The sequence below is a fragment of the Lissotriton vulgaris genome, chromosome 1_1 (assembly GCF_964263255.1).
Source record: "Lissotriton vulgaris chromosome 1_1, aLisVul1.2, whole genome shotgun sequence".
In the NCBI taxonomy this organism is placed as follows: Eukaryota; Metazoa; Chordata; class Amphibia; order Caudata; family Salamandridae; genus Lissotriton; species Lissotriton vulgaris.
Genome location: NC_141685.1, coordinates 235,830,543 through 235,850,542, shown reverse-complemented (window position 1 = coordinate 235,850,542; position 20,000 = coordinate 235,830,543). Strand labels below are relative to the sequence as shown.

General features: G+C 39.4%; 7 non-coding genes across 7 annotated transcripts; all 7 read left to right on the top strand.

The window, feature by feature from the left end:
• Positions 1–1,843: 1,843 nt before the first annotated feature.
• Positions 1,844–1,916, top strand: TRNAA-AGC (transfer RNA alanine (anticodon AGC)). Its single transcript has one exon. It is a non-coding gene; the product is annotated as a tRNA-Ala (tRNA).
• A 2,474-nt stretch (positions 1,917–4,390) lies between these two features.
• On the top strand, positions 4,391–4,463 carry TRNAK-CUU (transfer RNA lysine (anticodon CUU)). The gene has a single exon. It is a non-coding gene; the product is annotated as a tRNA-Lys (tRNA).
• Positions 4,464–8,403: 3,940 nt separating this feature from the next.
• On the top strand, positions 8,404–8,476 carry TRNAK-CUU (transfer RNA lysine (anticodon CUU)). Its single transcript has one exon. It is a non-coding gene; the product is annotated as a tRNA-Lys (tRNA).
• A 4,135-nt stretch (positions 8,477–12,611) lies between these two features.
• On the top strand, positions 12,612–12,684 carry TRNAA-AGC (transfer RNA alanine (anticodon AGC)). Its single transcript has one exon. It is a non-coding gene; the product is annotated as a tRNA-Ala (tRNA).
• Positions 12,685–14,500: 1,816 nt separating this feature from the next.
• On the top strand, positions 14,501–14,573 carry TRNAA-AGC (transfer RNA alanine (anticodon AGC)). Its single transcript has one exon. It is a non-coding gene; the product is annotated as a tRNA-Ala (tRNA).
• Positions 14,574–17,242: 2,669 nt separating this feature from the next.
• TRNAA-AGC (transfer RNA alanine (anticodon AGC)) lies at positions 17,243–17,315 on the top strand. Its single transcript has one exon. It is a non-coding gene; the product is annotated as a tRNA-Ala (tRNA).
• Positions 17,316–19,789: 2,474 nt separating this feature from the next.
• Positions 19,790–19,862, top strand: TRNAK-CUU (transfer RNA lysine (anticodon CUU)). The gene has a single exon. It is a non-coding gene; the product is annotated as a tRNA-Lys (tRNA).
• The last annotated feature ends 138 nt before the right edge of the window (positions 19,863–20,000 follow it).

Here is a 20,000-nt window from a genome sequence, read left to right as displayed (position 1 = left end):
GCCCGCATTCTCCAATATAAAATTTGCATACATTTTATTTTTAACTTGTCATTGCCCATGGTCATTGCAGAGTAAGAACAGAAAAATCACAGATGGCTTTCAAATATGGTCTCATTATAACAACTAAAGTGGTTTAATCAAAAGGGTTCAGGTATTCTTTAGCATGTGAGAGGAATTTGAATTCTTATGCAATCTCAAAATGAAGTTCTCACAACTTCCATTTTCATTTTCTCTTATTTTCTTTGACACTCTGTCCTCTGAAGGGTGTATAAATCAGGCTTTCCTTGCAAAACAAGAGTAGAGGAATATCCAGGATTTGATTTTCTTCACAAAAAGGGATTGGTCTGCATACTGCTTAAGGAGGGAGACCGGCTAGCTCAGTCGGTAGAGCATGAGACTCTTAATCTCAGGGTCGTGGGTTCGAGCCCCACGTTGGGCGAAAACGAGTCATTTTTGCCTGAATATTGCATTGACTCTCATAATATGGAGATTAATCTTGCATTAGACCTGCAATAACTCCCAAAAATTGTCCAGGAATGGATTTCCTTCATAAAAAATGATTAGTCTGCATACCATCTTGAAGTGGGAACCCGGCTAGCTCAGTCGGTAGAGCATGAGACTCTTAATCTCAGGGTCGTGGGTTCGAGCCCCATGTTGGGCGAAAATGAGTAATTTTTGCTGGATTATTGGATTGACTCTCATAATCTGGTGAATATTCTTGCATTAGACATGCAATAACTATCAGAAATTGTATCTCCCTTGGTTTCTCATTGGTGGGAAATTTAACTTCAAGATTAGCTAGGGTATGAGTCTAGATGAACACACCGCAATATCACTCATATTCGAGTAGTAAACAGGCCAACCTGAACTGTAAAACATCCCATAAGTGGAGGTAAGGCATAAATTAGGAGTGAACTGAACACTGTTATGGGCAATTGGACTTCAAATAAAGTGTGGAACGCAGTAAGGTTACTTTTTTCATGTTATGCAGATTAAACACACAGGGGAATTAGCTCAAATAGTAAAGCGCTCGCTTAGCATGCGAGAGGTAGCGGGATCGATGCCCGCATTCTCCATTATAAAATTTGCATACATTTTATTTTTAACTTGTCATTGCCAAGGTCATTGCAGAGTAAGAACAGAAAAATCACAGATGGCTTTCAAATATGGTCTCATTATAACAACTAAAGTGGTTTAATCAAAAGGGTTCAGATATTCTTTAGCATGTGAGAGGAATTTGAATTGTTATGCAATCTCAAAATGAAGTTCTCACAACTTCCATTTTCATTTTCTCTTATTTTTTTTGACACTCTGTCCTCTGAAGGATGTATAAATCTGGCTTTCCATGCAAAACAAGAGTAGAGGAATATCCAGGATTTGATTTTCTTCACAAAAAGGGATTGGTCTGCATACTGTCTTAAGGAGGGAGCCTGGCTAGCTCAGTCGGTAGAGCATGAGACTCTTAATCTCAGGGTCATGGGTTCGAGCCCCACGTTGGGCGAAAATGAGTAATTTTTGCTGGATTATTGCATTGACTCTCATAATCTGGTGAATATTCTTGCATTAGACATGCAATAACTATCAGAAATGGTATCTCCCTTGGTTTCTCATTGGTGGGAAATTTAACTTCAAGATTGGGTAGGGTATGAGTCTAGATGAACACACCACAATATCACTCATATTCGAGTAGTAAACAGGCCAACCTGAACTGTAAAACATCCCATAAGTGGAGGTAAGACATAAGTTAGGAGTGAACTGAACACTGTTATGGGCAATTGGACTTCAAATAAAGTGTGGAAGGCAGTAAGGTTACTTTTTTCATGTTATGCAGATTAAACACACAGGGGAGTTAGCTCAAATGGTAGAGCGCTCGCTTAGCATGCGAGAGGTAGCGGGATCGATGCCCGCATTCTCCATTATAAAATTTGCATACATTTTATTTTTAACTTGTCATTGCCAAGGTCATTGCAGAGTAAGAACAGAAAAATCACAGATGGCTTTCAAATATGGTCTCATTATAACAACTAAAGTGGTTTAATCAAAAGGGTTCAGGTATTCTTTAGCATGTGAGAGGAATTTGAATTCTTATGCAATCTCAAAATGAAGTTCTCACAACTTCCATTTTCATTTTCTCTTATTTTTTTTGACACTCTGTCCTCTGAAGGATGTATAAATCTGGCTTTCCATGCAAAACAAGAGTAGAGGAATATCCAGGATTTGATTTTCTTCACAAAAAGGGATTGGTCTGCATACTGTCTTAAGGAGGGAGCCCGGCTAGCTCAGTCGGTAGAGCATGAGACTCTTAATCTCAGGGTCGTGGGTTCGAGCCCCACGTTGGGCGAAAATTAGTAATTTTTGCTGGATTATTGCATTGACTCTCATAATCTGGTAAATATTCTTGCATTAGACATGCAATAACTATCAGAAATGGTATCTCCCTTGGTTTCTCATTGGTGGGAAATTTAACTTCAAGATTAGCTGGGGTATGAGTCTAGATGAACACACCGCAATATCACTCATATTCGAGTAGTAAACAGGCCAACCTGAACTGTAAAACATCCCATAAGTGGAGGTAAGGCATAAGTTAGGAGTGAACTTAACACTGTTATGGGCAATTGGACTTCAAATAAAGTGCGGAAGGCAGTAAGGTTACTTTTTTCATGTTATGCAGATTAAACAAACAGGGGAATTAGCTCAAATGGTAGAGCGCTCGCTTAGCATGCAAGAGGTAGCGGGATCGATGCCCGCATTCTCCAATATAAAATTTGCATACATTTTATTTTTAACTTGTCATTGCCCATGGTCATTGCAGAGTAAGAACAGAAAAATCACAGATGGCTTTCAAATATGGTCTCATTATAACAACTAAAGTGGTTTAATCAAAAGGGTTCAGGTATTCTTTAGCATGTGAGAGGAATTTGAATTCGTATGCAATCTCAAAATGAAGTTCTCACAACTTCCATTTTCATTTTCTCTTATTTTTTTTGACACTCTATCCTCTGAAGGATGTATAAATCAGGCTTTCCTTGCAAAACAAGAGTAGAGGAATATCCAGGATTTGATTTTCTTCACAAAAAGGGATTGGTCTGCATACTGCTTAAGGAGGGAGACCGGCTAGCTCAGTCGGTAGAGCACGAGACTCTTAATCTCATGGTCGTGGGTTCGAGCCCCACGTTGGGCGAAAACGAGTAATTTTTGCCTGAATATTGCATTGACTCTCATAATATGGAGATTAATCTTGCATTAGACCTGCAATAACTCCCAAAAATTGTCCAGGAATGGATTTCCTTCATAAAAAATGATTAGTCTGCATACCATCTTGAAGTGGGAGCCCGGCTAGCTCAGTCGGTAGAGCATGAGACTCTTAATCTCAGGGTCGTGGGTTCGAGCCCCATGTTGGGCGAAAATGAGTAATTTTTGCTGGATTATTGCATTGACTCTCATAATCTGGTGAATATTCTTGCATTAGACATGCAATAACTATCAGAAATGGTATCTCCCTTGGTTTCTCATTGGTGGGAAATTTAACTTCAAGATTAGCTAGGGTATGAGTCTAGATGAACACACCGCAATATCACTCATATTCGAGTAGTAAACAGGCCAACCTGAAATGTAAAACATCCCATAAGTGGAGGTAAGGCATAAGTTAGGAGTGAACTGAACACTGTTATGGGCAATTGGACTTCAAATAAAGTGTGGAACGCAGTAAGGTTACTTTTTTCATGTGATGCGGATTAAACACACAGGGGAATTAGCTCAAATAGTAAAGCGCTCGCTTAGCATGCGAGAGGTAGCGGGATCGATCCCCGCATTCTCCATTATAAACTTTGCATACATTTTATTTTTAACTTGTCATTGCCAAGGTCATTGCAGAGTAAGAACAGAAAAATCACAGATGGCTTTCAAATATGGTCTCATTATAACAACTAAAGTGGTTTAATCAAAAGGGTTCAGGTATTCTTTAGCATGTGAGAGGAATTTGAATTCTTATGCAATCTCAAAATGAAGTTCTCACAACTTCCATTTTCATTTTCTCTTATTTTTTTGACACTCTGTCCTCTGAAGGATGTATAAATCAGGCTTCCTTGCAAAACAAGAGTAGAGGAATATCCAGGATTTGATTTTCTTCACAAAAAGGGATTGGTCTGCATACTGTTTTAAGGAGGGAGACCGGCTAGCTCAGTCGGTAGAGCATGAGACTCTTAATCTCAGGGTCGTGGGTTCGAGCCCCACGTTGGGCGAAAACGAGTAATTTTTGCCTGAATATTGCATTGACTCTCATAATATGGAGATCAATCTTGCATTAGACTTGCAATAACTCCCAAAATTTGTCCAGGAATGGATTTCCTTCATAAAAAATGATTAGTCTGCATACCATCTTGAAGTGGGAGCCCAGCTAGCTCAGTCGGTAGAGCATGAGACTCTTAATCTCAGGGTCGTGGGTTCGAGCCCCACGTTGGGCGAAAATGAGTAATTTTTGCTGGATTATTGCATTGACTCTCATAATCTGGTGAATATTCTTGCATTAGACATGCAATAACTATCAGAAATTGTATCTCCCTTGGTTTCTCATTGGTGCGAAATTTAACTTCAAGATTAGCTAGGGTATGAGTCTAGATGAACACACCGCAATATCACTCATATTCGAGTAGTAAACAGGCCAACCTGAACTGTAAAACATCCCATAAGTGGAGGTAAGGCATAAGTTAGGAGTGAACTGAACACTGTTATGGGCAAGTGGACTTCAAATAAAGTGTGGAACGCAGTAAGGTTACTTTTTTCATGTTATGCAGATTAAACACACAGGGGAATTCGCTCAAATAGTAAAGCGCTCGCTTAGCATGCGAGAGGTAGCGGGATCGATGCCCGCATTCTCCATTATAAAATTTGCATACATTTTATTGTTAACTTGTCATTGCCAAGGTCATTGCAGAGTAAGAACAGAAAAATCACAGATGGCTTTCAAATATGGTCTCATTATAACAACTAAAGTGGTTTAATCAAAAGGGTTCAGGTATTCTTTAGCATGTGAGAGGAATTTGAATTCTTATGCAATCTCAAAATGAAGTTCTCACAACTTCCATTTTCATTTTCTCTTATATTTTTTTGACACTCTGTCCTCTGAAGGATGTATAAATCTGGCTTTCCATGCAAAACAAGAGTAGAGGAATATCCAGGATTTGATTTTCTTCACAAAAAGGGATTGGTCTGCATACTTTCTTAAGGAGGGAGCCCGGCTAGCTCAGTCGGTAGAGCATGAGACTCTTAATCTCAGGGTCGTGGGTTCGAGCCCCACGTTGGGCGAAAATGAGTAATTTTTGCCTGAATATTGCATTGACTCTCATAATATGGAGATTAATCTTGCATTAGACCTGCAATAACTCCCAAAAATTGTCCAGGAATGGATTTCCTTCATAAAAAATGATTAGTCTGCATACCATCTTGAAGTGGGAGCCCGGCTAGCTCAGTCGGTAGAGCATGAGACTCTTAATCTCAGGGTCGTGGGTTCGAGCCCAACGTTGGGCGAAAATGAGTAATTTTTGCTGGACTCTCATAATCTGGTGATTATTCTTGCATTAGACATGCAATAACTATCAAAAATGGTATCTCCCTTGGTTTCTCATTGGTGGGAAATTTAACTTCAAGATTAGGTAGGGTATGAGTCTAGATGAACACACCACAATATCACTCATATTCGAGTAGTAAACAGGCCAACCTGAACTGTAAAACATCCCATAAGTGGAGGTAAGGCATAAGTTAGGAGTGAACTGAACACTGTTATGGGCAATTGGACTTCAAATAAAGTGTGGAAGGCAGTAAGGTTACTTTTTTCATGTTATGCAGATTAAACACACAGGGGAGTTAGCTCAAATGGTAGAGCGCTCGCCTAGCATGCAAGAGGTAGCGGGATCGATGCCTGCATTCTCCATTATAAAATTTGCATACATTTTATTTTTAACTTGTCATTGCCAAGGTCATTGCAGAGTAAGAACAGAAAAATCACAGATGGCTTTCAAATATGGTCTCATTATAACAACTAAAGTGGTTTAATCAAAAGGGTTCAGGTATTCTTTAGCATGTGAGAGGAATTTGAATTCTTATGCAATCTCAAAATGAAGTTCACACAACTTCCATTTTCATTTTCTCTTATTTTTTTTGACACTCTGTCCTCTGAAGGATGTATAAATCTGGCTTTCCATGCAAAACAAGAGTAGAGGAATATCCAGGATTTGATTTTCTTCACAAAAAGGGATTGGTCTGCATACTTTCTTAAGGAGGGAGCCCGGCTAGCTCAGTCGGTAGAGCATGAGACTCTTAATCTCAGGGTCGTGGGTTCGAGCCCCACGTTGGGCGAAAATTAGTAATTTTTGCTGGATTATTGCATTGACTCTCATAATCTGGTAAATATTCTTGCATTAGACATGCAATAACTATCAGAAATGGTATCTCCCTTGGTTTCTCATTGGTGGGAAATTTAACTTCAAGATTAGCTGGGGTATGAGTCTAGATGAACACACCGCAATATCACTCATATTCGAGTAGTAAACAGGCCAACCTGAACTGTAAAACATCCCATAAGTGGAGGTAAGGCATAAGTTAGGAGTGAACTTAACACTGTTATGGGCAATTGGACTTCAAATAAAGTGCGGAAGGCAGTAAGGTTACTTTTTTCATGTTATGCAGATTAAACAAACAGGGGAATTAGCTCAAATGGTAGAGCGCTCGCTTAGCATGCAAGAGGTAGCGGGATCGATGCCCGCATTCTCCAATATAAAATTTGCATACATTTTATTTTTAACTTGTCATTGCCCATGGTCATTGCAGAGTAAGAACAGAAAAATCACAGATGGCTTTCAAATATGGTCTCATTATAACAACTAAAGTGGTTTAATCAAAAGGGTTCAGGTATTCTTTAGCATGTGAGAGGAATTTGAATTCGTATGCAATCTCAAAATGAAGTTCTCACAACTTCCATTTTCATTTTCTCTTATTTTTTTTGACACTCTATCCTCTGAAGGATGTATAAATCAGGCTTTCCTTGCAAAACAAGAGTAGAGGAATATCCAGGATTTGATTTTCTTCACAAAAAGGGATTGGTCTGCATACTGCTTAAGGAGGGAGACCGGCTAGCTCAGTCGGTAGAGCACGAGACTCTTAATCTCATGGTCGTGGGTTCGAGCCCCACGTTGGGCGAAAACGAGTAATTTTTGCCTGAATATTGCATTGACTCTCATAATATGGAGATTAATCTTGCATTAGACCTGCAATAACTCCCAAAAATTGTCCAGGAATGGATTTCCTTCATAAAAAATGATTAGTCTGCATACCATCTTGAAGTGGGAGCCCGGCTAGCTCAGTCGGTAGAGCATGAGACTCTTAATCTCAGGGTCGTGGGTTCGAGCCCCATGTTGGGCGAAAATGAGTAATTTTTGCTGGATTATTGCATTGACTCTCATAATCTGGTGAATATTCTTGCATTAGACATGCAATAACTATCAGAAATGGTATCTCCCTTGGTTTCTCATTGGTGGGAAATTTAACTTCAAGATTAGCTAGGGTATGAGTCTAGATGAACACACCGCAATATCACTCATATTCGAGTAGTAAACAGGCCAACCTGAAATGTAAAACATCCCATAAGTGGAGGTAAGGCATAAGTTAGGAGTGAACTGAACACTGTTATGGGCAATTGGACTTCAAATAAAGTGTGGAACGCAGTAAGGTTACTTTTTTCATGTGATGCGGATTAAACACACAGGGGAATTAGCTCAAATAGTAAAGCGCTCGCTTAGCATGCGAGAGGTAGCGGGATCGATCCCCGCATTCTCCATTATAAACTTTGCATACATTTTATTTTTAACTTGTCATTGCCAAGGTCATTGCAGAGTAAGAACAGAAAAATCACAGATGGCTTTCAAATATGGTCTCATTATAACAACTAAAGTGGTTTAATCAAAAGGGTTCAGGTATTCTTTAGCATGTGAGAGGAATTTGAATTCTTATGCAATCTCAAAATGAAGTTCTCACAACTTCCATTTTCATTTTCTCTTATTTTTTTGACACTCTGTCCTCTGAAGGATGTATAAATCAGGCTTCCTTGCAAAACAAGAGTAGAGGAATATCCAGGATTTGATTTTCTTCACAAAAAGGGATTGGTCTGCATACTGTTTTAAGGAGGGAGACCGGCTAGCTCAGTCGGTAGAGCATGAGACTCTTAATCTCAGGGTCGTGGGTTCGAGCCCCACGTTGGGCGAAAACGAGTAATTTTTGCCTGAATATTGCATTGACTCTCATAATATGGAGATCAATCTTGCATTAGACTTGCAATAACTCCCAAAATTTGTCCAGGAATGGATTTCCTTCATAAAAAATGATTAGTCTGCATACCATCTTGAAGTGGGAGCCCAGCTAGCTCAGTCGGTAGAGCATGAGACTCTTAATCTCAGGGTCGTGGGTTCGAGCCCCACGTTGGGCGAAAATGAGTAATTTTTGCTGGATTATTGCATTGACTCTCATAATCTGGTGAATATTCTTGCATTAGACATGCAATAACTATCAGAAATTGTATCTCCCTTGGTTTCTCATTGGTGCGAAATTTAACTTCAAGATTAGCTAGGGTATGAGTCTAGATGAACACACCGCAATATCACTCATATTCGAGTAGTAAACAGGCCAACCTGAACTGTAAAACATCCCATAAGTGGAGGTAAGGCATAAGTTAGGAGTGAACTGAACACTGTTATGGGCAAGTGGACTTCAAATAAAGTGTGGAACGCAGTAAGGTTACTTTTTTCATGTTATGCAGATTAAACACACAGGGGAATTCGCTCAAATAGTAAAGCGCTCGCTTAGCATGCGAGAGGTAGCGGGATCGATGCCCGCATTCTCCATTATAAAATTTGCATACATTTTATTGTTAACTTGTCATTGCCAAGGTCATTGCAGAGTAAGAACAGAAAAATCACAGATGGCTTTCAAATATGGTCTCATTATAACAACTAAAGTGGTTTAATCAAAAGGGTTCAGGTATTCTTTAGCATGTGAGAGGAATTTGAATTCTTATGCAATCTCAAAATGAAGTTCTCACAACTTCCATTTTCATTTTCTCTTATATTTTTTTGACACTCTGTCCTCTGAAGGATGTATAAATCTGGCTTTCCATGCAAAACAAGAGTAGAGGAATATCCAGGATTTGATTTTCTTCACAAAAAGGGATTGGTCTGCATACTTTCTTAAGGAGGGAGCCCGGCTAGCTCAGTCGGTAGAGCATGAGACTCTTAATCTCAGGGTCGTGGGTTCGAGCCCCACGTTGGGCGAAAATGAGTAATTTTTGCCTGAATATTGCATTGACTCTCATAATATGGAGATTAATCTTGCATTAGACCTGCAATAACTCCCAAAAATTGTCCAGGAATGGATTTCCTTCATAAAAAATGATTAGTCTGCATACCATCTTGAAGTGGGAGCCCGGCTAGCTCAGTCGGTAGAGCATGAGACTCTTAATCTCAGGGTCGTGGGTTCGAGCCCAACGTTGGGCGAAAATGAGTAATTTTTGCTGGACTCTCATAATCTGGTGATTATTCTTGCATTAGACATGCAATAACTATCAAAAATGGTATCTCCCTTGGTTTCTCATTGGTGGGAAATTTAACTTCAAGATTAGGTAGGGTATGAGTCTAGATGAACACACCACAATATCACTCATATTCGAGTAGTAAACAGGCCAACCTGAACTGTAAAACATCCCATAAGTGGAGGTAAGGCATAAGTTAGGAGTGAACTGAACACTGTTATGGGCAATTGGACTTCAAATAAAGTGTGGAAGGCAGTAAGGTTACTTTTTTCATGTTATGCAGATTAAACACACAGGGGAGTTAGCTCAAATGGTAGAGCGCTCGCTTAGCATGCAAGAGGTAGCGGGATCGATGCCTGCATTCTCCATTATAAAATTTGCATACATTTTATTTTTAACTTGTCATTGCCAAGGTCATTGCAGAGTAAGAACAGAAAAATCACAGATGGCTTTCAAATATGGTCTCATTATAACAACTAAAGTGGTTTAATCAAAAGGGTTCAGGTATTCTTTAGCATGTGAGAGGAATTTGAATTCTTATGCAATCTCAAAATGAAGTTCACACAACTTCCATTTTCATTTTCTCTTATTTTTTTTGACACTCTGTCCTCTGAAGGATGTATAAATCTGGCTTTCCATGCAAAACAAGAGTAGAGGAATATCCAGGATTTGATTTTCTTCACAAAAAGGGATTGGTCTGCATACTTTCTTAAGGAGGGAGCCCGGCTAGCTCAGTCGGTAGAGCATGAGACTCTTAATCTCAGGGTCGTGGGTTCGAGCCCCACGTTGGGCGAAAATTAGTAATTTTTGCTGGATTATTGCATTGACTCTCATAATCTGGTAAATATTCTTGCATTAGACATGCAATAACTATCAGAAATGGTATCTCCCTTGGTTTCTCATTGGTGGGAAATTTAACTTCAAGATTAGCTGGGGTATGAGTCTAGATGAACACACCGCAATATCACTCATATTCGAGTAGTAAACAGGCCAACCTGAACTGTAAAACATCCCATAAGTGGAGGTAAGGCATAAGTTAGGAGTGAACTTAACACTGTTATGGGCAATTGGACTTCAAATAAAGTGCGGAAGGCAGTAAGGTTACTTTTTTCATGTTATGCAGATTAAACACACAGGGGAATTAGCTCAAATGGTAGAGCGCTCGCTTAGCATGCAAGAGGTAGCGGGATCGATGCCCGCATTCTCCAATATAAAATTTGCATACATTTTATTTTTAACTTGTCATTGCCCATGGTCATTGCAGAGTAAGAACAGAAAAATCACAGATGGCTTTCAAATATGGTCTCATTATAACAACTAAAGTGGTTTAATCAAAAGGGTTCAGGTATTCTTTAGCATGTGAGAGGAATTTGAATTCTTATGCAATCTCAAAATGAAGTTCTCACAACTTCCATTTTCATTTTCTCTTATTTTCTTTGACACTCTGTCCTCTGAAGGATGTATAAATCAGGCTTTCCTTGCAAAACAAGAGTAGAGGAATATCCAGGATTTGATTTTCTTCACAAAAAGGGATTGGTCTGCATACTGCTTAAGGAGGGAGACCGGCTAGCTCAGTCGGTAGAGCATGAGACTCTTAATCTCAGGGTCGTGGGTTCGAGCCCCACGTTGGGCGAAAACGAGTCATTTTTGCCTGAATATTGCATTGACTCTCATAATATGGAGATTAATCTTGCATTAGACCTGCAATAACTCCCAAAAATTGTCCAGGAATGGATTTCCTTCATAAAAAATGATTAGTCTGCATACCATCTTGAAGTGGGAGCCCGGCTAGCTCAGTCGGTAGAGCATGAGACTCTTAATCTCAGGGTCGTGGGTTCGAGCCCCATGTTGGGCGAAAATGAGTAATTTTTGCTGGATTATTGGATTGACTCTCATAATCTGGTGAATATTCTTGCATTAGACATGCAATAACTATCAGAAATTGTATCTCCCTTGGTTTCTCATTGGTGGGAAATTTAACTTCAAGATTAGCTAGGGTATGAGTCTAGATGAACACACCGCAATATCACTCATATTCGAGTAGTAAACAGGCCAACCTGAACTGTAAAACATCCCATAAGTGGAGGTAAGGCATAAATTAGGAGTGAACTGAACACTGTTATGGGCAATTGGACTTCAAATAAAGTGTGGAACGCAGTAAGGTTACTTTTTTCATGTTATGCAGATTAAACACACAGGGGAATTAGCTCAAATAGTAAAGCGCTCGCTTAGCATGCGAGAGGTAGCGGGATCGATGCCCGCATTCTCCATTATAAAATTTGCATACATTTTATTTTTAACTTGTCATTGCCAAGGTCATTGAAGAGTAAGAACAGAAAAATCACAGATGGCTTTCAAATATGGTCTCATTATAACAACTAAAGTGGTTTAATCAAAAGGGTTCAGGTATTCTTTAGCATGTGAGAGGAATTTGAATTGTTATGCAATCTCAAAATGAAGTTCTCACAACTTCCATTTTCATTTTCTCTTATTTTTTTTGACACTCTGTCCTCTGAAGGATGTATAAATCTGGCTTTCCATGCAAAACAAGAGTAGAGGAATATCCAGGATTTGATTTTCTTCACAAAAAGGGATTGGTCTGCATACTGTCTTAAGGAGGGAGCCTGGCTAGCTCAGTCGGTAGAGCATGAGACTCTTAATCTCAGGGTCATGGGTTCGAGCCCCACGTTGGGCGAAAATGAGTAATTTTTGCTGGATTATTGCATTGACTCTCATAATCTGGTGAATATTCTTGCATTAGACATGCAATAACTATCAGAAATGGTATCTCCCTTGGTTTCTCATTGGTGGGAAATTTAACTTCAAGATTGGGTAGGGTATGAGTCTAGATGAACACACCACAATATCACTCATATTCGAGTAGTAAACAGGCCAACCTGAACTGTAAAACATCCCATAAGTGGAGGTAAGACATAAGTTAGGAGTGAACTGAACACTGTTATGGGCAATTGGACTTCAAATAAAGTGTGGAAGGCAGTAAGGTTACTTTTTTCATGTTATGCAGATTAAACACACAGGGGAGTTAGCTCAAATGGTAGAGCGCTCGCTTAGCATGCGAGAGGTAGCGGGATCGATGCCCGCATTCTCCATTATAAAATTTGCATACATTTTATTTTTAACTTGTCATTGCCAAGGTCATTGCAGAGTAAGAACAGAAAAATCACAGATGGCTTTCAAATATGGTCTCATTATAACAACTAAAGTGGTTTAATCAAAGGGTTCAGGTATTCTTTAGCATGTGAGAGGAATTTGAATTCTTATGCAATCTCAAAATGAAGTTCTCACAACTTCCATTTTCATTTTCTCTTATTTTTTTTGACACTCTGTCCTCTGAAGGATGTATAAATCTGGCTTTCCATGCAAAACAAGAGTAGAGGAATATCCAGGATTTGATTTTCTTCACAAAAAGGGATTGGTCTGCATACTGTCTTAAGGAGGGAGCCCGGCTAGCTCAGTCGGTAGAGCATGAGACTCTTAATCTCAGGGTCGTGGGTTCGAGCCCCACGTTGGGCGAAAATTAGTAATTTTTGCTGGATTATTGCATTGACTCTCATAATCTGGTAAATATTCTTGCATTAGACATGCAATAACTATCAGAAATGGTATCTCCCTTGGTTTCTCATTGGTGGGAAATTTAACTTCAAGATTAGCTGGGGTATGAGTCTAGATGAACACACCGCAATATCACTCATATTCGAGTAGTAAACAGGCCAACCTGAACTGTAAAACATCCCATAAGTGGAGGTAAGGCATAAGTTAGGAGTGAACTTAACACTGTTATGGGCAATTGGACTTCAAATAAAGTGCGGAAGGCAGTAAGGTTACTTTTTTCATGTTATGCAGATTAAACACACAGGGGAATTAGCTCAAATGGTAGAGCGCTCGCTTAGCATGCAAGAGGTAGCGGGATCGATGCCCGCATTCTCCAATATAAAATTTGCATACATTTTATTTTTAACTTGTCATTGCCCATGGTCATTGCAGAGTAAGAACAGAAAAATCACAGATGGCTTTCAAATATGGTCTCATTATAACAACTAAAGTGGTTTAATCAAAAGGGTTCAGGTATTCTTTAGCATGTGAGAGGAATTTGAATTCTTATGCAATCTCAAAATGAAGTTCTCACAACTTCCATTTTCATTTTCTCTTATTTTTTTTGACACTCTATCCTCTGAAGGATGTATAAATCAGGCTTTCCTTGCAAAACAAGAGTAGAGGAATATCCAGGATTTGATTTTCTTCACAAAAAGGGATTGGTCTGCATACTGCTTAAGGAGGGAGACCGGCTAGCTCAGTCGGTAGAGCATGAGACTCTTAATCTCATGGTCGTGGGTTCGAGCCCCACGTTGGGCGAAAACGAGTAATTTTTGCCTGAATATTGCATTGACTCTCATAATATGGAGATTAATCTTGCATTAGACCTGCAATAACTCCCAAAAATTGTCCAGGAATGGATTTCCTTCATAAAAAATGATTAGTCTGCATACCATCTTGAAGTGGGAGCCCGGCTAGCTCAGTCGGTAGAGCATGAGACTCTTAATCTCAGGGTCGTGGGTTCGAGCCCCACGTTGGGCGAAAATGAGTAATTTTTGCTGGACTCTCATAATCTGGTGATTATTCTTGCATTAGACATGCAATAACTATCAAAAATGGTATCTCCCTTGGTTTCTCATTGGTGGGAAATTTAACTTCAAGATTAGGTAGGGTATGAGTCTAGATGAACACACCACAATATCACTCATATTCGAGTAGTAAACAGGCCAACCTGAACTGTAAAACATCCCATAAGTGGAGGTAAGGCATAAGTTAGGAGTGAACTGAACACTGTTATGGGCATTTGGACTTCAAATAAAGTGTGGAAGGCAGTAAGGTTACTTTTTTCATGTTATGCAGATTAAACACACAGGGGAGTTAGCTCAAATGGTAGAGCGCTCGCTTAGCATGCGAGAGGTAGCGGGATCGATGCCCGCATTCTCCATTATAAAATTTGCATACATTTTATTTTTAACTTGTCATTGCCAAGGTCATTGCAGAGTAAGAACAGAAAAATCACAGATGGCTTTCAAATATGGTCTCATTATAACAACTAAAGTGGTTTAATCAAAAGGGTTCAGGTATTCTTTAGCATGTGAGAGGAATTTGAATTCTTATGCAATCTCAAAATGAAGTTCTCACAACTTCCATTTTCATTTTCTCTTATTTTTTTTGACACTCTGTCCTCTGAAGGATGTATAAATCTGGCTTTCCATGCAAAACAAGAGTAGAGGAATATCCAGGATTTGATTTTCTTCACAAAAAGGGATTGGTCTGCATACTGTCTTAAGGAGGGAGCCCGGCTAGCTCAGTCGGTAGAGCATGAGACTCTTAATCTCAGGGTCGTGGGTTCGAGCCCCACGTTGGGCGAAAATTAGTAATTTTTGCTGGATTATTGCATTGACTCTCATAATCTGGTAAATATTCTTGCATTAGACATGCAATAACTATCAGAAATGGTATCTCCCTTGGTTTCTCATTGGTGGGAAATTTAACTTCAAGATTAGCTGGGGTATGAGTCTAGATGAACACACCGCAATATCACTCATATTCGAGTAGTAAACAGGCCAACCTGAACTGTAAAACATCCCATAAGTGGAGGTAAGGCATAAGTTAGGAGTGAACTTAACACTGTTATGGGCAATTGGACTTCAAATAAAGTGCGGAAGGCAGTAAGGTTACTTTTTTCATGTTATGCAGATTAAACACACAGGGGAATTAGCTCAAATGGTAGAGCGCTCGCTTAGCATGCAAGAGGTAGCGGGATCGATGCCCGCATTCTCCAATATAAAATTTGCATACATTTTATTTTTAACTTGTCATTGCCCATGGTCATTGCAGAGTAAGAACAGAAAAATCACAGATGGCTTTCAAATATGGTCTCATTATAACAACTAAAGTGGTTTAATCAAAAGGGTTCAGGTATTCTTTAGCATGTGAGAGGAATTTGAATTCTTATGCAATCTCAAAATGAAGTTCTCACAACTTCCATTTTCATTTTCTCTTATTTTCTTTGACACTCTGTCCTCTGAAGGGTGTATAAATCAGGCTTTCCTTGCAAAACAAGAGTAGAGGAATATCCAGGATTTGATTTTCTTCACAAAAAGGGATTGGTCTGCATACTGCTTAAGGAGGGAGACCGGCTAGCTCAGTCGGTAGAGCATGAGACTCTTAATCTCAGGGTCGTGGGTTCGAGCCCCACGTTGGGCGAAAACGAGTCATTTTTGCCTGAATATTGCATTGACTCTCATAATATGGAGATTAATCTTGCATTAGACCTGCAATAACTCCCAAAAATTGTCCAGGAATGGATTTCCTTCATAAAAAATGATTAGTCTGCATACCATCTTGAAGTGGGAGCCCGGCTAGCTCAGTCGGTAGAGCATGAGACTCTTAATCTCAGGGTCGTGGGTTCGAGCCCCATGTTGGGCGAAAATGAGTAATTTTTGCTGGATTATTGGATTGACTCTCATAATCTGGTGAATATTCTTGCATTAGACATGCAATAACTATCAGAAATTGTATCTCCCTTGGTTTCTCATTGGTGGGAAATTTAACTTCAAGATTAGCTAGGGTATGAGTCTAGATGAACACACCGCAATATCACTCATATTCGAGTAGTAAACAGGCCAACCTGAACTGTAAAACATCCCATAAGTGGAGGTAAGGCATAAATTAGGAGTGAACTGAACACTGTTATGGGCAATTGGACTTCAAATAAAGTGTGGAACGCAGTAAGGTTACTTTTTTCATGTTATGCAGATTAAACACACAGGGGAATTAGCTCAAATAGTAAAGCGCTCGCTTAGCATGCGAGAGGTAGCGGGATCGATGCCCGCATTCTCCATTATAAAATTTGCATACATTTTATTTTTAACTTGTCATTGCCAAGGTCATTGCAGAGTAAGAACAGAAAAATCACAGATGGCTTTCAAATATGGTCTCATTATAACAACTAAAGTGGTTTAATCAAAAGGGTTCAGATATTCTTTAGCATGTGAGAGGAATTTGAATTGTTATGCAATCTCAAAATGAAGTTCTCACAACTTCCATTTTCATTTTCTCTTATTTTTTTTGACACTCTGTCCTCTGAAGGATGTATAAATCTGGCTTTCCATGCAAAACAAGAGTAGAGGAATATCCAGGATTTGATTTTCTTCACAAAAAGGGATTGGTCTGCATACTGTCTTAAGGAGGGAGCCTGGCTAGCTCAGTCGGTAGAGCATGAGACTCTTAATCTCAGGGTCATGGGTTCGAGCCCCACGTTGGGCGAAAATGAGTAATTTTTGCTGGATTATTGCATTGACTCTCATAATCTGGTGAATATTCTTGCATTAGACATGCAATAACTATCAGAAATGGTATCTCCCTTGGTTTCTCATTGGTGGGAAATTTAACTTCAAGATTGGGTAGGGTATGAGTCTAGATGAACACACCACAATATCACTCATATTCGAGTAGTAAACAGGCCAACCTGAACTGTAAAACATCCCATAAGTGGAGGTAAGACATAAGTTAGGAGTGAACTGAACACTGTTATGGGCAATTGGACTTCAAATAAAGTGTGGAAGGCAGTAAGGTTACTTTTTTCATGTTATGCAGATTAAACACACAGGGGAGTTAGCTCAAATGGTAGAGCGCTCGCTTAGCATGCGAGAGGTAGCGGGATCGATGCCCGCATTCTCCATTATAAAATTTGCATACATTTTATTTTTAACTTGTCATTGCCAAGGTCATTGCAGAGTAAGAACAGAAAAATCACAGATGGCTTTCAAATATGGTCTCATTATAACAACTAAAGTGGTTTAATCAAAAGGGTTCAGGTATTCTTTAGCATGTGAGAGGAATTTGAATTCTTATGCAATCTCAAAATGAAGTTCTCACAACTTCCATTTTCATTTTCTCTTATTTTTTTTGACACTCTGTCCTCTGAAGGATGTATAAATCTGGCTTTCCATGCAAAACAAGAGTAGAGGAATATCCAGGATTTGATTTTCTTCACAAAAAGGGATTGGTCTGCATACTGTCTTAAGGAGGGAGCCCGGCTAGCTCAGTCGGTAGAGCATGAGACTCTTAATCTCAGGGTCGTGGGTTCGAGCCCCACGTTGGGCGAAAATTAGTAATTTTTGCTGGATTATTGCATTGACTCTCATAATCTGGTAAATATTCTTGCATTAGACATGCAATAACTATCAGAAATGGTATCTCCCTTGGTTTCTCATTGGTGGGAAATTTAACTTCAAGATTAGCTGGGGTATGAGTCTAGATGAACACACCGCAATATCACTCATATTCGAGTAGTAAACAGGCCAACCTGAACTGTAAAACATCCCATAAGTGGAGGTAAGGCATAAGTTAGGAGTGAACTTAACACTGTTATGGGCAATTGGACTTCAAATAAAGTGCGGAAGGCAGTAAGGTTACTTTTTTCATGTTATGCAGATTAAACAAACAGGGGAATTAGCTCAAATGGTAGAGCGCTCGCTTAGCATGCAAGAGGTAGCGGGATCGATGCCCGCATTCTCCAATATAAAATTTGCATACATTTTATTTTTAACTTGTCATTGCCCATGGTCATTGCAGAGTAAGAACAGAAAAATCACAGATGGCTTTCAAATATGGTCTCATTATAACAACTAAAGTGGTTTAATCAAAAGGGTTCAGGTATTCTTTAGCATGTGAGAGGAATTTGAATTCGTATGCAATCTCAAAATGAAGTTCTCACAACTTCCATTTTCATTTTCTCTTATTTTTTTTGACACTCTATCCTCTGAAGGATGTATAAATCAGGCTTTCCTTGCAAAACAAGAGTAGAGGAATATCCAGGATTTGATTTTCTTCACAAAAAGGGATTGGTCTGCATACTGCTTAAGGAGGGAGACCGGCTAGCTCAGTCGGTAGAGCACGAGACTCTTAATCTCATGGTCGTGGGTTCGAGCCCCACGTTGGGCGAAAACGAGTAATTTTTGCCTGAATATTGCATTGACTCTCATAATATGGAGATTAATCTTGCATTAGACCTGCAATAACTCCCAAAAATTGTCCAGGAATGGATTTCCTTCATAAAAAATGATTAGTCTGCATACCATCTTGAAGTGGGAGCCCGGCTAGCTCAGTCGGTAGAGCATGAGACTCTTAATCTCAGGGTCGTGGGTTCGAGCCCCATGTTGGGCGAAAATGAGTAATTTTTGCTGGATTATTGCATTGACTCTCATAATCTGGTGAATATTCTTGCATTAGACATGCAATAACTATCAGAAATGGTATCTCCCTTGGTTTCTCATTGGTGGGAAATTTAACTTCAAGATTAGCTAGGGTATGAGTCTAGATGAACACACCGCAATATCACTCATATTCGAGTAGTAAACAGGCCAACCTGAAATGTAAAACATCCCATAAGTGGAGGTAAGGCATAAGTTAGGAGTGAACTGAACACTGTTATGGGCAATTGGACTTCAAATAAAGTGTGGAACGCAGTAAGGTTACTTTTTTCATGTGATGCGGATTAAACACACAGGGGAATTAGCTCAAATAGTAAAGCGCTCGCTTAGCATGCGAGAGGTAGCGGGATCGATCCCCGCATTCTCCATTATAAACTTTGCATACATTTTATTTTTAACTTGTCATTGCCAAGGTCATTGCAGAGTAAGAACAGAAAAATCACAGATGGCTTTCAAATATGGTCTCATTATAACAACTAAAGTGGTTTAATCAAAAGGGTTCAGGTATTCTTTAGCATGTGAGAGGAATTTGAATTCTTATGCAATCTCAAAATGAAGTTCTCACAACTTCCATTTTCATTTTCTCTTATTTTTTTGACACTCTGTCCTCTGAAGGATGTATAAATCAGGCTTCCTTGCAAAACAAGAGTAGAGGAATATCCAGGATTTGATTTTCTTCACAAAAAGGGATTGGTCTGCATACTGTTTTAAGGAGGGAGACCGGCTAGCTCAGTCGGTAGAGCATGAGACTCTTAATCTCAGGGTCGTGGGTTCGAGCCCCACGTTGGGCGAAAACGAGTAATTTTTGCCTGAATATTGCATTGACTCTCATAATATGGAGATCAATCTTGCATTAGACTTGCAATAACTCCCAAAATTTGTCCAGGAATGGATTTCCTTCATAAAAAATGATTAGTCTGCATACCATCTTGAAGTGGGAGCCCAGCTAGCTCAGTCGGTAGAGCATGAGACTCTTAATCTCAGGGTCGTGGGTTCGAGCCCCACGTTGGGCGAAAATGAGTAATTTTTGCTGGATTATTGCATTGACTCTCATAATCTGGTGAATATTCTTGCATTAGACATGCAATAACTATCAGAAATTGTATCTCCCTTGGTTTCTCATTGGTGCGAAATTTAACTTCAAGATTAGC